The sequence below is a fragment of the Nicotiana attenuata genome, unplaced genomic scaffold (genome assembly GCF_001879085.1).
Source record: "Nicotiana attenuata strain UT unplaced genomic scaffold, NIATTr2, whole genome shotgun sequence".
Taxonomy (NCBI): domain Eukaryota; kingdom Viridiplantae; phylum Streptophyta; class Magnoliopsida; order Solanales; family Solanaceae; genus Nicotiana; species Nicotiana attenuata.
Genome location: NW_017670301.1, coordinates 25,519 through 32,599, shown reverse-complemented (window position 1 = coordinate 32,599; position 7,081 = coordinate 25,519).

The window sequence follows — 7,081 nt, the reverse complement described above, 5'->3', positions numbered from 1 at the left end:
GGAACTGGTGCTGTAGGCGGTGCCGGAATAATCTCGGGGGCCTGCTCAACCTGCACTCGCTGCTCAGGAGTGCGAACGGCGGGAGTCTATGCTCCTCCCCCGGCCTGGGATGTGGCTGCAGCAAGGGGAAGCAACCCCGCCTGAGCCAAGGTGGTGTACATGCTCATGAACTGATCCAAAGTCTCCTGGAGTGCTGGAGTAGTAGTGGCAGTAGTAGGTGTGCCAGGTGCCTGGGCTCCGGCTGGATCTACTGGTGGTACCTCAGCGGCAGCTCGCGCAGGTGCTCTGGCTGCACCACGTGCGCGTCCTCGACCTCTCCCCCGGCCCCGGCCTCTGACGGCTGCAGTAGGGGGCGCGAGTGCCTGATCATCTCGAGTGGCACGTGTCCTCACCATCTGTGAGAGAATAGAAGTCAGAAGTTTAGAATTGATGTCAAAATATCGCACGACAAGGAAGTCAAATGAAACGGAGATTTTTCCTAAACAGTTACATAGCCCCTCGTAGATAAGTACAGACGTCTCCGTACCGATCAGCGAGACTCTAATAAACCGGCCTGTGTTCCGTGACTCCTATAAACCTAGAGCTCTGATACCAACTTGTCACGACCCTAGTTCACCGACTGTGAACATGTCATGACGGCACCTAGTCCCCATGACCAGGTAAGCCTAATATTGCGGAAATATAAAAAAAACTTGCGGAAAAATAGAGGAAACCAAATTAAATACTAAAAGAAATTGTACTGAATGACGCTCGGCATGTACAACTCAATATCACAAGTTCAAAACAATCCCCAAAACCCGAAAACTCACGGGCAACACAGGCTACAAAAGCGAAAAGTAAAGGCTCCAAACTCCAGAATATCTAACAACCGGAAGAAGAAAAACTAAGTACTAGAGATAGAGTAAGAGGGAGACTCATCGGTCTGCGGACGCAGCAGATCTACCTCGAAGTCTCCGTAGTCCTCCTGCCTCACTGATAGTGCGCCTGAGTAGAGGTACCTGGATAATCTGCACATGAAAAACATGTGCAGGAAGGGCATGAGTACACCACAGCGGTACTCAGTAAGTGCCAAGCCTAACCTCGGTTGGGTAGTGACGAGGAAGGTCATGGCCATACTGAGACAAAAAATATAGTAATAACAATAATTGACAGTATGATAATCTGATAGAAAATAATAAATACAGCGGTGAAATAAGGCAGGTCAACGAGGCAATAACAACCACAAAAGGACAGAGCAAACACAGAGTAAATACAATTCAATACCAATGATAACAATGAGGGTCTCCCAGGATACCGTCCCGTAGTCCAACTTATATACCAAACCGAAGGATCTCCCAGGATACCGTCCCGTAGTCCAACCATCAAGATGCAGGGGGATCTATCGGGAATCTAACCCGCAATCCCAAAGTAAAAGTGCAGGGGGATCTACCGGGAATCGAACCCGTAGTCCCAAAGTAAACAAACAAAGGGGGGGGAGCTACCCAAATCCCACATCCGTAGTCCCAATATAAATGCGTAACCACAGCCAGAAACAAACCAAGGAATAAAGTACGAAAGACAGAGCAACAGATAGAATTAGCCTAGCATGCTTCACGTAGTACAGTCAAACAACTTAAGCAATTAGGCAGTTAAGTCAGCTAAACATGCTTTCCAAATCTAGCACAAGTATAATTTCAAGTAGGATAAGGCAAGTAGGAAAGAAAGCTAAATATCAACAACTTAAGTGAAAACCAGATTTTCATCAATCGGCTCAAGTACGCGCTCGTCACCTCACGTACAAGGCACTCAATTTTCAAGAAAACAATCCTAAGGGGAAAAGTCCCCCACACAAGGTTAGACAAGCCACTTACCTCGAACCGGCTCGATATCAATAGAAACCACGCCTTTGCCACGAGTATCTGACTCCAAATGGCCCAAATCTATTCAATTCAATTACATATCGTAAATAATATTGCAAACAACTGATTCCGCTATTAAACTTAAAGTTAGGGCGCAAAAATAGATAAAATGACCAAAATGCCCCTCAAGCCAACGTCTCGTAATTGAATAATTTTTCACATTTTTAGAACCCTCGTACTCTCACGAGTCTAACCATATAAAAATCTCCCAAATCGGAGGTCAAATGCCCACTCAAAACTCAATAGTCTAGCCAATGAAGTTTTACCCCAAATTATCCAATTTTTGGTCCAAAATTCGAATTCCCATGATGTATTTAACTATATAATAATGAAATATAACAAAAAGGGATCAAAGAAACGTTACCCAATGATTTTCTCCTCAAAACCCACTCAAAATCGCCTTCTCCCGAGCTCTCAATCGATTTTGCAAACTTATGAAATTAAACCCTCGACATTTCGATTTTTGCCCAGGGATTTCCGCTTCGGCGGACAAGGGACCGCTTCTGCGGTCCCGCTTTTGCGGAGCACTGGCCGCTTCTGCGGCTTCCTTTAAAATTCCAGCTTCCGCTTCTGCGGTTCCCATCTCGCAGAAGCGAATCCGCTTCTGCGAAATTCCTACCGCTTCTGCGGTTTCCTGGAAGGTGACCAAAAATTGCTTCTGCGAAGCCAAGGCCGCTTTTGCGGCTCCGCTTCTGCGGTTCCCAAGCCGCAGAAGCGAAAAGATACCAGAAGCAGCAGAACTGCTACCTCTTAACTTCCAAAATTCTTCCGTTAACTACCCGAAATCATCCCGAGGCCCCCGGGACCTCAACCAAAAGTACAAATACCACCTAATACCTTATTCAAACTTGTACCAATCTTAAAAATACCTAAAACAACACCGAAAACCCGATTAAATCAAGGATTCAAGCCTAGGATCTTCAATTTCCAACAAAACACGCTTTCGATCAAATGACCTGACGGAACTGCTGCAACCTTCGGAATTCCATTCCGACCCCCGGATAAAAAACTCACTATCGGACCGGAACTTCAAAAATACAAACTTCGGCATTTCAAGCCTAAATGAGCTACGGACTTCCAAAATACATTCCGAACACGCTCCCAACTCCGGAATCACCTAACGGAGCTAACGGAACCATCGGATTTCCATTCCGAGGTCGTCTTCACACTGTTCCGACTACGGACCATTTTTCAACACTTACGTTCTCATTTAGGGACTAAGTGTTCCAAAACACTCCGAATCCTAACACCGAACGTCCCGGCAAACCAAAATAGCAGAAATGAACTTAGGGGAAGCAGTTAATAGGGGATCGGGGCGTAAATTCCAAAAACGACCGGCTGGGTCGTTACATCCTCCTACACTTAAACATTCGTTCATCCTCGAACGAGCATAAAGAACATACCTGAAGTAGTGAAAAGATGCGGGTACTGGCTGCGCATATCCTGCTCGGTCTCCCAAGTCGCCTCCTCGGCCGGCTGACCCCGCCACTGAACCTTCACTGAAGCAATGTTCTTTGACCTCAACTTTCTGATCTGTCTGTCCAATATAGCCACTGGCTCCTCAACATAGGATAGATCCTTGTCCAACTGGATTGAACTGAAATCCAACACGTGCGACGGATCACCGTGATACCTCCGGAGCATCGAAACATGAAATACCGGGTGAACGGCCAAACTGGGAGGTAAGGCAAGCTCATAAGCAACCTCCCCAACTCGCCTCAATATCTCAAAAGGGCCAATAAATCTCGGACTCAACTTTCCTTTCTTCCCAAACCTCATAACGCCTTTCATAGGCGAGACCCGAAGCAGAACCCGCTCACTAACCATATATGAAACATCACGAACCTTCCTGTCCGCGTAACTCTTCTGTCTGGACTGGGCTGTACGGAGTCTATCCTGAATCGTCTTAACCTTCTCCAATGCATCCTGTACTAACTCTGTGCCCAATAGCCTGGCCTCACCCGGCTCAAACCAACCCACCGGGGATCTACACCTCCTGCCATATAAAGCNTTTATTAAAAGGCAAGATTCTTTCGTGGGTCAATAAGCCTGGTAAGTTGGACAATAATGATATACATTGGCGAAGTAATAATTAGTTGATAGAATCCATGTCTCATTTTTTATTTTGAGATTGATGATACTCCTTTATGAAAGCTTATAAGTTTTCATGTGTAAACCCGGCCGGTGGATTTTGTATCCGACACATGAAATAAGTTAAGTAAAAGTCTAAAGGAAGTAATCAATAAATTAAATTGTCAGTAATTTAATTTGATTGGTTAGTATCTGAATCTTAGCATGGGGAGTTAAATAAGGTTTTATGGAAGAATTTCGAAATTGAACTAAGGAGTGCAATTACGAATTTTTAGTGGAATAATTCGTAATTTATTATGGTAGAAATTAATTTCAAATTTCGAAATTAATTCAATAATAGGAAGCCTTATTAATTAAATTATGTGGTCCCTACTGTGTCTGAATAATAGGAAATAAAGAAAACCTTTCCTTAGTGGAAGATGAAAACCTAACAGGTTTTGGAAAAGTATTTTGACCTAAAAAATGCAGCTATATATACATGGTATATAGCTGGTAGTTTTTTACACAGAGAAAACACACGTTTTTCTTCCTTGAATTTTGCCCACCCGAAGTTCTCTATTTTCGATTTTTATTTGGGTAACACAGTAGAAGACTGTGGAAGGTTGCTGAGGTCTTGCAATTCTGGAGCTTCAAGAGGTAATTCGTATAATCTCCGTATGTGCTAATTGTTTAATTCACACGTGAATAAGATTCTGTGATTGCTTCCGCTGTGATATATATTCTAACATGAAGGAGAGGGAGAGATTTGAGATGGTTTTCAGGTTATGTTTCCAATGTACACAATCTCTCTCTCAGCATAACATTGTTTTGTGCACATTTATGGCTCTTTCGATCTGGCAAAAGGGGGCTAAAATTGAAATAATTTGGTGGCTAAGTGTGTAATACTTTGTCTAATTGAGTGGCTACCAAGAGTGGACCTATAGGACGTAGCTTCAAGGCGAAACTACGGCGTTTTATTTAATGAAATCAGAGATCGGATCTCAGCCATTCAAGCCCTTTGATCCAATGGCTGAGATCTCTCCTTAATCACGGTATATAAGTTCTTAAAATCAGAATTTTTGCCGTTTCACAACCCTAGAGTCTTCCCCCATCTCTCTCTCTTATCTCTCCATCTCTGCCGCCACCACTCCCTCGACGGCGCTGTCGGCCACCGAAATTCGTCCCGGCAGCAGACAACCTCAAAACCACCCAAATTTTATATCAATTTTCTCCTATTTTCCTCCTCTACCCGAATCCACAAGCTAAACCACCAAAAAAACCTCTTACGCCTTGCTTCGCCACTGTATGGTTGCCTCAATAACCTCCACAATTATACTTATCTCCTTGTCTCGTCCTCCTCGTTCCAATATCCCAAACCTATATCCTCAAACTCCCTCTCAAACTCCACGAATTAATCCAAAACTAAAACCCTAGCCGCCACCTTTTCTTCTCTGTTATGAAATCACCGCCACCACGACCTAACCACCACTATAAGTGCCAGAACCTCGTCTCCTCCATGGTTTAGTGCTGATTCCGGACACGCGTTCTTGTTGGTGATGAAAATCATAGCCGATTTCTGGTTCATTGAAGTTCAAGGCTACGATTTCCACCAATAAGAAAGACGTGTTTGATAGTTGAGCTCGTCTCGTGGCTTTATTATGTTCGAGGAAGCTTAGGGTTGAATTAGGAAAGTGTCGGTGACTGAAGACTCTCTTAGCGTAGATATTAGAGAGACTACTGGGCTATATCATATTGGGCCTTAGTAATAAGAAGGAGAATGGGCCAGAATAAAGGAGAGAGTAGATGCCCACGTAAATAGCTTCATCAGCTCACTCAAGCAATGATCAATAAATAGAAGAATCTAGAATGAAGTATGGCATGCAAAATCTGGTAAATTCTGTTACAACTCCTAACCACTTTTCTCTCAATTCCTCTCTCCCAATTATCTCTCTCTAATGACCTTTCTAACTCTTATCTCTCTTCTTCTTCTTCTTTCATGTTAATATGGAGGATTTGTTAGAATCAATCTTGTAACCAATTCTATTAGCCATTGATCAATAAAATTCCTCATTTCTTACAGTTTTTCCTTAATTCATTTCTGTCATTTTCAGTACATTACAAATTGGTATCAGAGCAATTTCTGGCACCATGAAAACCACAGAAACTAGGGCTAAGACGACTGAAGAAAGTGTAAGAAAATTGGAGAATCAGTTGCAAAATTGTATGTCTGAAACGAATAAAAAATTAGAGTCCAACGACTCTAAAAGGGACGAGCTCAATCGCAAGTTCAATGTGATGATGGAGAAGATGTTCGCCAACAAAGATGGAATTCTGGCAGTGCTCCAAGTTAGTCTCACCATGGGGAAGGATCGAGCATCAGAATGAGAATGGTGGAGCCCCACGAACAATTTACTGGAAGACCTCAGGTGAATCCTTTTGCTTCTAGGGTTGACTTTCCTTACTTTGAACAGGGATATCCCGGGTTTGGCTGCAAAAATGTGAAAGATATTTTTATTATAATCACATAGCTGATCCACAACAGAAATTAGAATCAGTTGTCCTCCACTTGAATGGGAGATATGAATCTTGGTACTTCTCTTATCAGCCAAGTAAGGGAATTGTTAGATGGCCTGATTTTGTTGAAGAAATCTGTGGAAGTTTTAATGAATCTGACAATAGTAACCTCAAGTTGCTAGGAGAATTTAAGAGAGTAGAGCAAAGAGGATCTATCAATCAGTATTTGGAAAGATTTGAAGATTTAAAGGCATGGGTATTGATGAAGTATCCAACTATTCCTGAGGAATTTTTCTTGGGATTTTTCATTGAAGGTCTTAAGGAAGAGATCAGGCATACCATTAAAATGCTTGACCCATATTCCTTGACCATGCCGTGGAGAAGGCAAGACAAAAGGAGAATCTGATTGATACTATGGCTAGAAAGAGCAGAATGAGTGGTGTAAGAAGAATAGGGCAGAATCAAGGAGTCACTCCTAATGTAGGAGCCAGAATTCCCACTAATGGGCAGAAGGAAGGGAATTTCAATGACTCAATTTTAGGAACCAAATTATTTGAGGCTAGGAAGGCAAGAGGAGAATGTTACAAATGTGGAGAAAA